Source organism: Bombus affinis, chromosome 8 (genome assembly GCF_024516045.1).
Source record: "Bombus affinis isolate iyBomAffi1 chromosome 8, iyBomAffi1.2, whole genome shotgun sequence".
Classification (NCBI taxonomy): Eukaryota; Metazoa; Arthropoda; class Insecta; order Hymenoptera; family Apidae; genus Bombus; species Bombus affinis.
In genome coordinates this window covers 7,416,958-7,434,050 of record NC_066351.1, presented here as the reverse complement: position 1 = coordinate 7,434,050, position 17,093 = coordinate 7,416,958, and the positions used below count along the sequence as shown (strand labels likewise).

General features: G+C 34.0%; 1 protein-coding gene and 1 long non-coding RNA gene across 2 annotated transcripts in view; both read left to right on the top strand.

Moving 5' to 3' along the window:
• Window positions 1–17,093, top strand: part of LOC126919856 (leishmanolysin-like peptidase) — a 207,395-nt gene that overhangs the window by 60,275 nt on the left and 130,027 nt on the right. The gene's annotated exons all lie outside the window — the stretch shown is intronic.
• Window positions 9,097–10,651, top strand: LOC126919907 (uncharacterized). Its single transcript, XR_007711816.1, has 2 exons — window positions 9,097–9,544; window positions 9,617–10,651. It is a non-coding gene; the product is annotated as an uncharacterized LOC126919907 (long non-coding RNA).

Genomic DNA, 17,093 nt, shown 5'->3' with positions numbered 1-17,093 from the left:
TTAGATTAATTTTTAGAGATAATTTTACAATTATAACTCGAAGCTTGGAAAAAAAATGATGTTTTAAGTTGATACAATTCTTTTATAATTAACCCAGATACATAACTATCACTGGTCATGCAAAAATATCACTTCTCTAATTACGATATATATATAGGTACTCGTGCACACAAATATTACTACATGTCAGATAAATGACAATTTGCCCTAGATTTTCCAAATTATTATTAAATATATAGACGACCATAATATGTGGCAGTCACATAATTAGATCAAAAATGTTTCAAGCAAAGTAGAAACGTCTCTCTGTAGTGATTTCCGACCATCGAATTGCCCGGTTTGAAAACATCAAATTTATAATACGGTGGTGCATATAGCACATGTTGGAAAAGATACAAAAGCGTAATGCAAAAGAGTGCAAATAATCAACAAGTATCTATACAGCACCTTGGTAATTAATAAATTTTGTTATCAGACTGCACGCTCCTTACACTTCTCAATTTTAGTTTAGCAAAAATATGAAAAATGTCGATGGTTTCCAGTAGCCATAATGCGAGGACTGCATACAGTTGAATTTTGTTACTGTCCAAATGTTTTTGACAGTATAATATTTTTTACGTTATCTGTATAATATCATCTTTCTCGCTCTTTGTTCATATTCCGTCATTTTCTCGGCTTCGTCTTTCTTCTTCATTATCGCGTCTGTTTAGTCATCCGTTTAATTATCCACGTCATCGTGGTCGCACGACTTTCTCCTATCTTTCAACAGAACTTCAATCATATTCGCGACCTGGTTGCTTCTTACTGATCTTACGCGCACGAGATAAGTAAATTGGGCTTATCAAGCGAGATGTATCTGACGTTTGTAATTAAATGAAAATTACGTTGAAATTATTCGGAACGGAACATGTAAAATGAGATATCCAGAATGGTTCCCATGTTATTACAGATAAGAAAAAAATGCTTCCTACGAAAGCTTTCCAACTATTAAATTTCCCGCGGGCGCAACTGCAAATTTATATTGTAAGCGTGCGTATATTCCAGAGATACGTTGCTCTAGTAAAAATATACTAGATTGTGTACATTAATACGTATCGCAAGTGATTTAAATATAAATAAAATGAAGATAAGAGCGGAGATGTAAAAGTTGCTAAAATAATCTGCCTGCATTTGCATTTAAAAATATTCGCGAATAAAAGTGTTCATAAAGATTATACAGAACAGAATAAGAATGATTAAAAATCATTCGCTTTCTTATATCTGTATTAACATACACGTCCTGCAAATACTTTAAGAAAATTGTGCTTCTTTCAAACTTTACCGATATAATCATCATTCTTAAGTGTCGTATACATATTAAATCAATGTACGAATTTCCTCCATAAAAATTGTAACACCAATGAAAAGCGTAAATCGTAATGGCTGTAACGTCGTTCGTTCATTCGTACCCCTATACTGTAATACAGTTAGTATAGAATTCTTAAGAAACGGATGATAATCGTGATAACCTAGTCTTCCTTATGAATTGTAACATATTCATAAAAGGTTCCTATAACTATTGGAATAGTTTCGCGAGTTTCTTTCGTCGAAGAAGATGATCTGGAAGGACGATGAATTTTGACAGAGACAGAGGACGGAAGAAGCGTGGAAGAGAGTAGAGCGTGGGTGGGAAGATTCTTCGTTCACGGCCGAGCGACAACGTGAATCATTTTCCCTTAAAGTTCCCTTTGCCTCGGGCAGTCTTCCGTTCCGAAAGCAATTTGCCCTGCCGAGCGTTGCGCCACGTATACCTTGGTGGGTCCAACGGACTGGCAAAAAAAGGATTCAGGCTCGTTACGTCTCTCGGATGAGGTAAATTCAGGGTGCAAAGGGCGGGAGGGGAAAAACAAGCCAGAAATTCTCTTTCGAGCTAACCGCGAAACAGGGGTCCCAGTTTCCATTAGTCGGTCTCGAGACTGTGTGGACAGCGTTCCGCCGCTGCGACTTTCTTTCAATTGAAAGGATAAAGTAATCCACTTGACCACAATTTACCGATTGTCATTTTTCTGTTACCTTCGTTTTTCAACGACCTGGCCAACCATTCTCGAAACGTGAAAGGAGGACACGTAAGGGAACAATGGCTAATGCGAGACATTGTGAAGTTTTGTCTCCTCGCGTTCGCCTGTCGAATATCGCGCATCGCGTATTTGTCATTCTGATAAATGGATTGTTGTTTGAATGCGGATTTGAAAACACGAAAACGAAGAGACTAGATGTAATCTGCAAGAAATAGAGAACCAGAGTTCGCAACGTGTATTAAAGTCATGGTTGTACTTCAATCCTTGTAATTCTTAGGAAAGCTATGATCGCGCATCCACGTGTTTGATTTCGTCAACTGTTCCTTATTTCTGATACCTTAAAATTGTTTTTAGCTGTGTAATGTACAGAATTATTAAATCGACGAGTTATCTTATCTGCATTTTTTCAAATTTAGAAATTTTGTAGCTCGTCAAATGTCACTGTCTATTTGATTTGTTAGCACAGAAAAGTCTCGGACAGAAAACATTATATTGACGAAAGTAACGCAATAATACGGTAATATCGGAATCACGATGCAGCAAAGCGATTCTCGTTCCACTTTCGTCATCCTCGTCGCTGAACTCGGTGGTTTCTCGGTCGGTGCTCGTTGTTCGAGACCAATCGTCGATCGACTCGAAATCTTTGGTTAAGTTACGCTCTCCTCCTCACGATAAATAAAGAAAAGAATATCTTAAAAGGATCGACGCCCGTGACTTCATCCAGGGAAAGTCTGGGCTTAAAAACTGTTCCTTTCTTATTCCTTCGTCTCTCTTCCTTTGGCTGAGTCGTTGTCTTCGGTTCTTTCTTCAAATTAATCGCGACTCTCTTGAGACTGCTCTCGAGGGAAGGTAACTTCGCCGAACTGAACTTGCATTTATCGGTTTTACGTACTTGCCGCTCTTTCCTTTCCTACCCCTTCTCCTTTTTTTTACATAATAACAAGAAGGGAAAGGAGCTCCCGAGGGGCTCGTCCTTGTGCCAACGCGACGAAAACGTCTCAAATCGAACGAACCAATTTTTCCTCGATCACTCTCGATGCTTGGAACATAGAAATTGACACTGTGATGACTGAACGAATAGTCACGAAGGTAATTTTCAGATCAAGAATTTTAGTAAATATGATTCAGTTATTTACTTCGCTATTTTAATAGGTGAATATATTGTCGATCAGCTTGTACTAATTAAAATTTCTTAATTTTATAAGAAGATGATGAGTGTTGTTCTTAGCCTGTAGTTTCTCATTGATTCGTATATTTTATTAACATTCGTGTACTATTATTACAAAGATATCTATTGCGAATATATATTTAGTAAAAAATCAATACACACTATGAATAGTCACTTCAAATATGTAATAATTGTTCAGAATTCTACTGAATATTAAGATTTAACAATATAATGAATAAGTAACTGTTTGTTCGTACAACGTACATGTATATCCATAAATGATTTTTACAAGTGTTCGAATACTTCCGTGAGCAACTATGCATTGTATGTATGTTGTGAACTAATAGTTAATAGTTACATAGAGCTAGTCAAGCGTCACTGCTTGTCATACTGTTAAAACACGTACATACAACTGTATACATAAATATGTCACAATTGCGTGCGAGGTTTAGGCATGCGTGTTCTTTGAATATACTGAACTCCGGTGAGAACGACTTATCGTGATCTACAGTGCGGTTCTTCTAAACCGGTTGAATCGAGGAATGGAAAAATATCGTGAATTACGAATTATTAACGGGGCTGTAGTTTAAAGGTTACACAGCGTAACAAATAGATTGATAAAAACGTAGCCGAGTCAAAAGATCGACCCAGAGTAATATTCCTTAGAAGCACCAGCCTTCGTGCATTCCACGATCTTCCAGAATCATCGGTATTCTACAACTAACTATGCAAAGGAAGATACCGAAATGAAGAATTAAATATAACAGTTAAATATAACAGTGAACAGTTTCTTTTATTTCGAATAATCGTGTTTGATACAGATTATTATATTATTCGAATTTTGATTTTCATTAGTACATGATTAGAAAAGAAATTAAGCCATCCATAGATCTTCTATTTTCTAATTTATCGTACAGGTTCTTTTAAAAATCGATTACATCATGTACACATTTCCAAGGATTAAAGTTAATCTACTTAAAATTAATTTTCCTTTCTTGATTCTTAATTCTATGATTACAAAAATTCCAGATTAGGAAATGATCCGGTTTACGGGTTAACATAGCGAACTAAAAAGTAAACGAACAAAATGAACCGTACCTTTTACCTTTAGGAAAGGTTTTACCTTTAGGACAAGTTAATAAACTAAATTTTAGGTAATTTCATTTTACGTCTTTCGCTAGACGTTTTAATGCAGATACATTTTGACTTGAAATTTTGCGAATTTATTATACTTTACTTTATCAACTGTTCCATTTTCATGACACATTTGACGAACATGAATAAGTGGATGTACCTCATTTTTGGATATGTCGATGATTCCGTTTTATTACATTTCTACATTTACTATTGGAAACTCATACTTCCTCATGTTCTTTCAGACGACGACATTTTCTAGGTTCTATCGAAATTACTTCCGTAGAACTTGGCAAAGGAAGATGCCGAGTCATAGCCTTGAATTTTACCTACATGAACTTGTTTATTTCCAAATTCTTTGATCCGCTGCCTTTCTTGATACACGAAAACGTTTCTTCGATGGTATGTGTCTACATTGCGGCCCACCATGATGCAAATTTACGCGCTATTTTAACTTTATTAAATTCACAATTTGTTATACGACTTGAAAGTTTTTGTATTCTTGGTAGGTTTCTGAGTAGTAAAGGTACCTTCATTTAATGTTTGAGATCTGTTAATATTATTGTATTGTTACAAGTGTTTTGATTATGGGTGACCATAATATTATGAAATAGATTTGGATTGGTTTAGTTATTTCATTTTAGAGAATTTTTCTTTACAAGGAGAAAAAATTTTCTCGCAATTTTATCATTGGCTATTTCAATTTTTAATCGGCGTTATCAAAATCATACGATCTTTATGAGAAGTATAATCTCGTGTTGCAGCTCTATTTTCTGACCTTTCAAAGCAATTTCTCAGAGTCAAAGGAAGATGGTATTATACGTTGTGACATACTATGCTAAAATATTTTGCTGACCGACTGTTACGTACACTTATTCAACGTACATTCAATATTCAACTTTTGAAATGTAACTTGCGTAGAATTTATTTAAAATAGCAATGCAATGGAATTTTAAAATACTATTGTTGTGAAAATCAGGAATAAAATTTATTTTATGTGACGAGTGTATCAATGCAATAACGACCTTGCAAATGATAAAACGCGTGTGATGTGCATTATAAAAATGATTGCGGTCTGAATGTATAATCATTTATTACTCGGTAATAAAGTAGGACATCCATTACATTGTGACAAATGCAGCATACTTGATGGATGATGCACATGTTATCGATTACAGCATGTGCATTGGAACGAGCACTACTACTTTAACTTTGATTAATTAAAGTATTGTCTATTTTCAACGGAAGGATGGAATCAATTTGAAGATTGTTCTTCTCAATAACTTAAGCTTGATATTTTGTCTTGTTAATTTCTAATGTAATTTAATGTAACATTCTTGACAGAATGAAGATCGAAGAGATAAATAATTCTATGTAATTATCAGTTGTGTTAAGCCGGATATTTCGATACCGTTTTGACATTATTTCTTTTCGATGGAACAGATCAATGATAATTGAGACAGTGATAAACTATTAATTATTTATATAATACATATAACTTAGGATACTTCACGGTTTTACGTCAATGTATAGGTATAAAGTTCACTGTCCTAAATTGCAAATTTGTTGTCATCTAAAATATTTCAAAGGCGATAAAACTGATATTCTCTGCTAAAATTACTCTTTGTGTAACTTTTCTCCGTTTACACAAACAATAAATTTCAACAGTATGAACAGATTTAGAGGAAATCTTTTCTGAATTCCCAAGTAAGCACAGGTATATTCCAATGTACGAACCACGACGGATTTCACTGGCATTATTATATTTTCTTCTAGAAAAATGATACTTCGCGAATTTTATAATTTTTCTTCAAATATTTGTACGCATTGTTCTGAAATGTTACTATGCATACGTTCTCGTATTCTGCAATGTGGTTCGGTTCGAACAGTGTTCTTTGGATTCCGCGTTAGATGTCTAACATTTAGAATTTTGACGCGTACATGTTCTTGAAATTAATTTACTTTTAGATGCATATAATTAGACTGGCGATTTTTGTACATTTATGAGATTTTTTGAAGATGTTAAAATACGTAGAATGCATATATCTATAATAAATGAAATAATATCTTCGAATTTGATAATACCTCTTATTGAGAAGATCAATCTTATATAATCTTTTGATCGCTACAATTAATAATTTCGTTCAATTAATTTTGATGCTTTCGTCATCTGGCAGAGTGCAACTGTTGTAATTTCCAGACGAAAGCCGTGACCTCTCCGAGAAAGTGTTTGGTTTCTCCAACATCGTTTTTTTTTTTTTTATGAACTACGTATGTATAGTGTGCATCTTCAGAATGTAATTATTCGACTGGTATTATTTTGTGTAACGTTAATACGATTTACTTATCTCACGTACTTATTTTATTAAAGTACTTTAACACTTATACGGTTTTCCGGTACTTCCAAAAGAAATATTATTTATTATCTAATTATTGTATTATCCTGGTGAAGTATTATTTATTCTTCCAGATATTATTCGAGAAAGATATTACTGAGTTTTCAATATATATCACAGGGAAATGTTACGTAATTTTTAATTGTTTTTGTTCCCCCTAACAGAATTTTGTGCACTTTGTTGGTATTCTGCTATGGCCAACCGTAGGTACATACACATATAACTCAATCTAGTGCATCGCTCACATTCCTAACTCGGTATGCAGTAAAGCAAATTTGTTGCTTGGTAATAAAGAATTATGGTCATGAGAAAAAGACAATTATTAGAAAAATTAATATATGGACTCCGACACATCTGTATATACAAGATATTGTATCATACATCTTATTAATATTTGTTAATATAATAAATCATTTTTTAAGCACTTTATCAGATACTATTGTAGGAAAATGGTATAGTGCTAGTAGGCTTGGTAACGGTATGATTGTTACAATATCGTTTTATACTCCATCAATTTATGTTTACACAATCACTATTCGTCACTAATTAATATCGTTACAACGGTTCTTTTAAAAATACGTTATCAACACTCAACTACACTATTATTATATTAATATTATACTACTTTTAGTTAATAACATCGACATATTTATATGTTTCAGGTACGTAACACGTTTTGTGCAGTATACGCCATAGCTGGAACACAATCGACTTTCTCGTTAAATAGTTTCATACTCGTATGTATAACCATTTGACAAGTATAAACACGGTAGTATAAAATATTTCATAAAATTATCGATTGTGGATTTTTATGTATATTCTGTACAATTTCGCACTTTCAAATTTTTTACAAAGAATAAGAAGCATAATCATCGCTTAAATATATATCCATAATCGTATAGTATCATTTTTAGCATATAAGGAATGCGCTTACACCTAGAAATCGGTCGCTTGCTATAGTTATTGGATATGGTTGAGTCCAAAATAAGAATAAATGATGCTCGTAATCAGGAAACTGTTCTATCGCAGATTGATTTCTTGAGATATTCATAGAATTTCTAAAGGTTGATTTTTAATAAATCATACTGCAACCTGAACGATGATGCGGATATTGCGAATGAGTCGTTTGACATTTACTAGCAGAGAATGCCTTATAGATTATTGCAATTGTTTGAGTAACGTTACAACTCCGGCGATAACGTGGCCGTATGGCTTCGATTCCTCCTCCGTTCGAAGCTTTCAATGAGACCTAATTCGCCTCGTATCTCGTTGAGGATATTGACCTGTTTACGCAACGCTTCGATTCGCTCACGAAGACGCATTTTCCTACCAGAGTTTCGTCTTACGACTAGTATTTGTTTGTCATTTTTCCAGCGATAATTTACGCTTTTTTCTTATTTCTCGTTTCAACATTTCTCGTTCTGCAATTACTTATGAAAAAAAATATTGCCAAATCTCAGTTACGTATTTCCAGACGTCTTAGTCCGATCTTCATAAATTCGGTTACAAGCGATGAACAGCTGTAAATAATTTCGCTATTCTACCTTTTCAAGAGAAATTGAACAATCTGCAGCAACAAGGAAGCGGATATCGAACAGTTTGCAACAAAGCGTGAATTTATTGCACGTTTGAAAAGCTGCTTGAGTTTTAATTGGTTTTACTCAAATCGCCGCACAGTAGAGTTATTTCTTTATTGCAGCGGTGCTTTCAATTGCCATTGCGTATAACGACGTAGATCGCTAATCTAATACATACGTCGAAGCACAAAAGCGTTGTCAACGAGCGTACAACGAAGCCCGAGAATATTCTATTGTACGTTCTATTGAAAGGTCGCAGGCTTTAACGCAATGTCGGGAACTTTTGATTTCGAAAATGGCGGTAAGGGACCCGACGCTGGCGAATAACAGGAAGGGTAGGAAGGGAGAAACAGCAACATTGATTGCGTTCGCGCCTTTATGCTGGTTCGCGTGTATTGGCGCAGCTTCTGCGTAGCGTCAAAGCGGTAACCGTGTGACGCCTAGCTTGTTACTCGATTCACGGTTCACCTTGCGTTAGCTTTGTGGAAGAAATCCTCCTCTAACAAAATTCAATATCCACCAAGTGGTGTGTGAACTCGTGTCGCAGAAGGCTAGATTCGTCAAGCTGCCATGCGTCACTTTCTGATGTAACATCCTTTCTTTCTCGGAAAACTCTTTTCCAGAGTTCCTATAATTCGGAAACTTTCTACGCAATGTTAACAGCGACGATATCACAGCGCGACATGCGGTAGACGAAGATGGAAATAATTGTTGTTTGATGTCAACTTTTTAAATCTTCGATTAAATCATCAGTCTGTAAATATGTAATATAAATGTAAATGATAATTCCCTTCAAAAGAGGATTAGTAAAGATAGTTTGTACATCGAAATCTGATTCACTTGAGACTTAGCACACTCGTTCATTATATATTCTTGTTTATTAATTCTTGTTAAATAGTGTTTATTACATACGGAGAATTAAATATGAAGAAGTTGAGCGAAGATATGTATAATTTAAATTTTCGATGTAAAAATCTCTTTCTTTCTTTAAAGAGCAGTTTAACAATAAGCTTGCCAGGCCCTGTTAAATGACCGGTTTCAAAATTTAATTCAAAATGATACATTCATTGTTATTTCTTTTGTTCATCTAACTTTATGTAAATTCTTATACTATCTGATTATTCAATTTCTCAATCTTTGTTAATAGAAGAATTTACGTAAAGTTATTAAAAAAGGATAATCCTGTAATTCTGATTGTTCTATGTCAAAAAGGTATTGTGTTACATTGCTGTATAATTTTTTTCTACTATAAACTGTTACAATGGATGTTCTTTGTTTTTTCAGTAAAATCTAGTCGTAATCGCGACTCGATTGAAGAGCGAATTTCTCTTTTATTCCACAAAAATGTGTAAAGTTACACAAAAACTCCGTTCATCGCTAAATGCACAAAAACTGACGAAATGGAAGGCAGGATAAATGGTTTCTGCATGATATTTACGAAAAAATGGAGAGATCGTTCCCGGCATTGGCACTATTTGGTTAAACATCACCGTGTATGGTTAGACAAAAAGAGAAAATGATATTTAAACCGAGCCAGGAAGTAGGGAAAATATTAAAACAAACGTATCAGGTTTCAGGAAAACTGCAGATTATATATATTTTTTGATCCTTGTCCCGAATCCTCATTTAAATGCCGCACCGTGAGAACATTGGCTGTGCACCTAGCCTGCGAACGCGCGTACATGGTTTGTGAACGTGCGAACGTAGCCAGCGAATTTTGATCTTTTTCCTGAATGCTCATTCAAACGTCGCACTGCGGAACGTAGTAAACATTAAATCCTTATTTTCAGTGTTAAATTGCTTTATCGCATTTACGTGGAAAGCTTAATTGTGAAAATTTTAATTAGGTTTTTATTATATTTCTTTGGCTAATACTTTTTTTATTATCATTCAACTCTTATTTACCTTCGTCTATGTAGATATTATGGTAAAAGTGCAGTTTCACTTTGGAGATTGAAAATGTTTAATATAAAGTAATACAAGGTATAATTTTTAATCTGCTAGAAAGCTAAGCCCCTGTTTCATAATTTTTCTACCAGCTCCTTGATTAAATATTATTTCTTGTAATTTGCAACATCGTTACACGTTATAATGGTGCATTTATACCAACCAAGCAAATGCTCCTTCTTTGTTCGCTTTTGTAAAATTTAGTAAAATTTACTAAAATACAGTGTGTATATATATAACAAATACATTGGTGTATAAATACCTTTTGTAGCCGCTGTATATTAAATGTAGATAAAAAGCGATTGTGCGTGTGCCTGTAAAAGCTTAAATTTATAATAAAAAAGTACGTTTAATAAACTATTAACTGAGAAACAGGGTATAACACAATTCCTACCATCGTATAAATTGTATGATCGTGCCGCTCCATAAACGCAGATGAAAGATGATGAAAAAAGTAGTTTTGCGCTTCGCTTGTCCCCTGTATGAAAGACCTTTACCCTTGTACACTGGGTGTTCAAAATGCCTAGCTGCGATTCTGTTCACATTACACGCAACGTACGCTCTCAATCCCTTTGATGTCCTCCAGAATAGCGATTTCAAATGAATCGGTTTTTCTTTGCTATAGACCGTAACATTCACCCCATAGCCAGATCTCAAAACGCACCAATTACCTTGTGGCTTTTTACAACACGGCATAAACAAATGTATATTTACTGGAGAGATTTATACGTAGTATAAGAACAACAATTACTATTACTTTAATTAACCCTTTGGTATGTGTTTCTTTCAATCGTATAATAATGAAGCATATTGAAATTACTAATTTATGTGACACAAAATAGAAAGACAATTTTTAAATTTTCATTTTTTATTTTCCCTTCTTTATTTGTATTTTCTTTTATCTGAGAATGGGTTTTGTAGCCAAATGGCTGCAACGTGTTCTCTGTAGCTTTGAATACTGTAGACGAAATTAATAGTACAGGTATCTATTTAACGTGTTGTATTTTTAATTTGTAATTGGTTACTTACGGTTTCGATCTTATCTATTTTTCGTTATATAAATTTCAGTACAAATCGAAATTACTTGAACGCTAATCTTGTTCGATGAAAATATTTCACATTATGTAAATTTCGATAGAAGTTGGAATTATTTCAACGTTTTCGTGTTCGATTATAATATTCTTTTATAATATTCCCGTTTACTTATAGGTGCTCTGTCCCATAGCATAATAAATCTACTCTGCCCCTTTTCTCTTTACTTTTCGCTTTCTCCTGGGAGAGTCTCAGTCTCTGCCTCCTAATACAAATTTTCTCTCCATTCCATACTCACTCTTCTTTTCGTTCTCTTAATATCACTCAATCCCAATATACCTCCCCACTTGTCGTTTTAATGGACCATTTGCTGAGGAGGACATTTCGCTCCGTTTAAACGCATTTTCCCCGTCTACTTCGTTGCGATTGTCTTTCCCATATTTCCCAAGGAGAATTCATTTTTAAAAAATTCAATTGAAGTTAGATATGTATTCGCTTGTTTCTCTAGCTTATTATCCTATAGTATTTCTTCTACCGAACACCCTCTGAAATTTTCTATTGAAATATATATATATATACGATCGATTTATTTTAGAAGAAAAATAGTAGGTTGATATTTCCTGTATTTAATGTAAATTAAGTGCGAACGCGTTAAAAATGAATAACAAATTTAAGTGATGCCACATTACACGAGGAATAAAATCATCGTACTTCGTGTACGTTTATCGTACTTTTTATCAATTTTTTAAATATATACGATACATATAAGAAGTCACGTTAACAGTACAATTTATTACTCTGAAAGTAGAAACTTATATACAAACCTGGTCGTCAATATTTAAAACACAATCATAGTTGGAATAGAATTAACTCGTGATTGATTTGTCGTTATTAATGTTTAATCTCTGATTTCAAAATGCTCAGGTTGATGAATTTAATTCAATCAAGAAACAAGCTCGCTCTGTATTACACGAATAAGCAAAGAAGAAGAATTTTAGTCACGTTGTATCATTTAAAATTCAATTTTATACTTTGCTCTTCGCTTCTTGTAATTTGCCCTCTATATTTCATTTACTTTTGCCTCACGGATTGATACAGTTTAAAGTTGAAGCGAATAAACTCCTAGTAACGATACCGTGATATTGATTATAGCCCGCGGTTATCTCAAAATCTACTATCGTGTACATAAATTTTAGGAAACGTGGCCGAAGCCAGAGGGACATTGTTGCGGCGATAAGGCGGATACGATTATAAAAATGAAATTGCCGGAGTGTGACAGTGCTAAGTTCTGGATTTAGATTCTATCGTACGTGCGGTAGAAACGCGACCCGTTTCTATAATGTAACAATATGATGCATGCGCTTTCCTAGCTCTTAGGCTAACCGGGTCGTGCGGTATGAGTTATGAACGCTGGTGGGACTGTGGCGACCCTGGAAGAACCGAGGAATGGTATCCGGCGTGTTTAACATCCGAAAGAGCTTCGAGAGTAGGTACCTGCAGTCTTACCGTAGTTCAAGAGAATCTTTGCCCGTTGCTGAATTAATATATCGTCGGGGCGTGACGTTAAGTTCGCTTTTCTAGCTACTGCCTTCCGGCGCTGTTAATTTCTCGTTAATTAACGGCCAGCATTCCGGCGATTATCGTATCTCATTCTCCCTACGGCGAAAAATAACTTTCGATTATTACGATATTCTGTAAGTGGACGTTATTATGTAATTGGAGATGTTATGGAATTTGTGGAATTTATCAGGATATTTGATTATTGCCGAAGAGATTTGATTCTAACAAATTCTTTCTAGCAAGATTAATTAAGATTGGGTAGTTCGTATTATTAATCGGTTGTAGTTAGCTTGAAATTCTATCGAAATTTGATAATATACGTATATTAGAGTTAGAAAATTAAAACCATTTCTCAATGGAGGAGGAGATTCTCAGTTTTACTAAAATATATAAAGAGATCTTCAAGGAAACGAAAATACTTATTTTAAAAAGGGAGTTAGGAAATTGATATTATGATATAATAGTTCAGAAGAATATTTGATAAAGTAATAAACGTATACAGTTCCATAGTTACAGCAGAATAACGTACAGAAGTTACAATAAGCTGCAATAATCGTTTATTTGATAAAAATTGAAATAACGTTATATATTACACTCCTTGTTGCGCTATATTTTATTCCATGTACTTCCCTATTCAAAAAGTTCTTTCAAGTAAGCCTTATGTTCGCTTATGGCAACTACTTTTTAGTATTTAGCGTGTCTATGTTTTTTTCGGCCGTCTCACGACTTGAAAATGCCTTCTTGATCTTTCTAAAAAGTACCACGAAATTGAAGTGATACGCTAAAAGAAGCGTATGGAGAGAATGCTATGAAGCCAACAACCATTTACAAATGGATGGCGAGTAAGAAGAAGGAAGAGAAAACACGGAAGATGATAGTCGCGGAGGTCGACCTTTCACGTCGCAAATGAGAGCTTTGAACGTGTTCATGAACTTGTGTTATCAAATCAGCGAATCACTGTCCGGATAATCACTGAAGAACTTAGTATCGGTCGTTTAAGAAGTTTAATGTTAAAAAATAATTTATCAGTGCGAGAACTTGGTACTAACATTGGCTCACAGTTTGTTGATGTCATTCTACGAATTTTTTGAACAAAGTGTACTATATACACTGGTATCAAAATTAATTGGTTTATAAGTTACCGAATTCAACTAGTTCTGCACTTGCTAAAGGGCATTTTCCATTAAAAAATTCATTTCTCATTATTACATTTCTTAGAAAATACCATAGAATTCTCTTCCATTGGAAACATTTCGTGCAATCGTTGCTTGTTGGCTGATGGCTTCCAGCTCTCTAAAAGAGCGATTACATATCAAAAACATGATTTTCATAAGCTACAAAGCAAATACTACTTAATAGTATTTTCTGTTTTTGATCGCCTCGTTTCTACGTTCTTTATCAGTTTTCCAATTTATACGAACGACCGTGTTTTCTTTCTCGAGTTTCTGCGAAATGCGCGAAAGCATCATGAATATTTCACAAAAGTGGTAGGTCTGTGGAAACGGTGAGGCTAGGTGGGTGGGAATTGATCTCTCGTCACGAATATTAAAATATCGAAAGAAGGTAAATGAAAGGGTGAACCGCGGTGACGATCGCTTATGTTCCGTACAAACAGCGGAAGAATCAGAGAATGAAATGAAAAATGTAAGAACGAAAGGAAATGGGACGATAAGTTGAATAATAGAAAAGTGTGATCCATATTCAAGGCAACGCAATAGTCGCTTGCTTGATACGATTATTTTAATCAACTTATTGAAAAAATATTTTTTATACTCTTAAGTTTTACTAAGTACATAGCTTCTTTTCTCTAGTCGTTTATATTTTACCGATATAACAAATTTAATCATCAGGTAAAAATTAGTTGAATTTTACATATTCATTACACAGGATAGAAACATATTTAATTTTCTATAATTTGTCTACCGAGCAATTGTTATATTTGCTTATCATTTTCTAATATATTTTCTAGCAAAGGAATGATTGATTTATTATTAAGCTATACATTTCGTATAAGGAACCTCATAAAAATCATAGAACCGTAAATAGCTTCATTGTGTTAATAAGGATTTTACATTAATCGCTGTACGGTCACAAACGAAATTTTGTCTGAAGTCTAATTTTTTATATTTTGAACCGAGAGGACATGGTTTTACTCATGCAATTTTTTATGGATGTTACGTTGATTCGTATAAAACGTTTTATAAAATGAATCTGCGACCGCACATATACGGTCTTTTTTCAATACCACATATATGCACAATATTTAATCAAAATAATTTTCACGTGACGGCGCATCTCCTAATGATAAATTTATTTTATTTATTTCACTGAAATTATTTTATCGTTAAATATATAAAAAATATCAGCGGAGGATGTGTCATTCGAAATCATGAATTTCATTTAGTTTATGCACGATGATGTGTTGCATCTTAAGCACATAACGAGACAGTTCTTGAATAAACTACATGACAAAAATAGCTGTTATTCAAAAACAATTTTCAATTATTATAAATGTGCCTATATCGATCAATGCGACATTCAACGTTAATTAACCATTTTTATTATTATTATATGTTTATTAATTAACCAATTAACCATGCTTAACCAGTAACTTACGTTTAACTTAGAAATTGGCGGGAATAAAACAATACAAAAAATCTCCTGTAAGTGCGTTATATTAAAAGTAAAAGGAAGAAATGCGAGGTCATTATCGAAGAGAGAAGCGGGTCAAGTAATCACGAAAACGCAGTTAGAATGCTTTGTGCAACGAGGGAACGATTCATTACGGAAAGTAAGAAGGATTCTCCGAATATTCGAAGACGACGACAGCTAAGGGAGTGCGAGACATAGCTGCTTAGACAGTCTGAGCATCATCCTGATTCTATTAAGATGGCGGCCTACTGGGCTTATGCTTCTCCAGTCAGCTCTCAAGCATACATATATTCTATTTACTATGCAGAGCACCTAGTAGAGGTGATAGATATCTTACATGGTCTATTTCCAAATCTACACCACAGCCGCGCAAGCAGGATATTGTAAGGATGTTCATTAAGGATTGTTATTTCTTGCCTCATATTAGATTCTATCACTATACTTAAATAAATGGAACGATCGATCGTGTTGTCAATACGAAAAATAAAACCGGCGCAAACATCGATCCACTTGGATTAATTAATTTTTTATTATGCTTCTGATTAATATAGTAGTTTGTGTACATATCCAGTTTAGAACAGATAAATTTACCTTCGTCGATAAGTTTTCTTTTATTCAATAAAATGCTAAATGCAACGCTACTTTAATTATTTAAGTTTGGCTATTGGTCCTTTTTCCATTTCAACGATTTACTTACTTTAGGTTGGCCTTTTTTCAAATATTATTTTACAGTATAGGGAATTTTTACCGCCAGATCATGCTCCAGTACCAATTTTTCTTGTATAGAAGACAACTTTAAAAAAACTTCGTTCTTAGATCTTCCTTCTTCAGATGGTGTAGTCTTGGGATTTTATCGAAGAATACTGTTTCTTCTTTAAACACAGACTCTTTATAAATCTAGAAGAATTAGCGGTGATAATTTTTCTAAACCCAAGGGGCAAACAATGAACAGGCACGAACCTAATTTCAGTGAGAGTCTGTAAAATGTCAAGGACTAGCCACGTGATTAAGGTATTGCATGGGATAAATTATATCCTTTCGTTGGATTCCAAGTGACATTCAAGTAGAAACAGCTTTAAAACTAGTTTTAGAAAATGTGTAGATAATTGAACTTGCTATATTTGGTCCTACTATAAGTTTGTTTCATTGACGCAAAAATTACGACCAATTTGTAAGGCGTAATCTTCCCCAATTTTCAGATCCACACAAGATTGTGATAATTCTTGCAAGAATATTTTCGTTAAAAGATATGTTTAACTACGACAAACACATATCACAGTCAATGTATATTTTCTCAATCAATAGGTTGTTATTACATGTAGACTGGAATTATATCAGAAAGCAATTCAATAAATATAATAAGAAGGATTTTTTATTATTATCACCATTAAATACGTTTATTTAATTCGCATCTAAAGCTAATTCCGCCAAATAGTTTGAAGCTTATGTTAATGCAATGCTATATCCAAGTGTACCATAGCGTCGTAAGTGAATTACACTCGTTTTACTTCATACGGAATGTTCCTACGTCGCGCAGCCCTCTACTCGTTCACTTTTTCCGACTGGAATT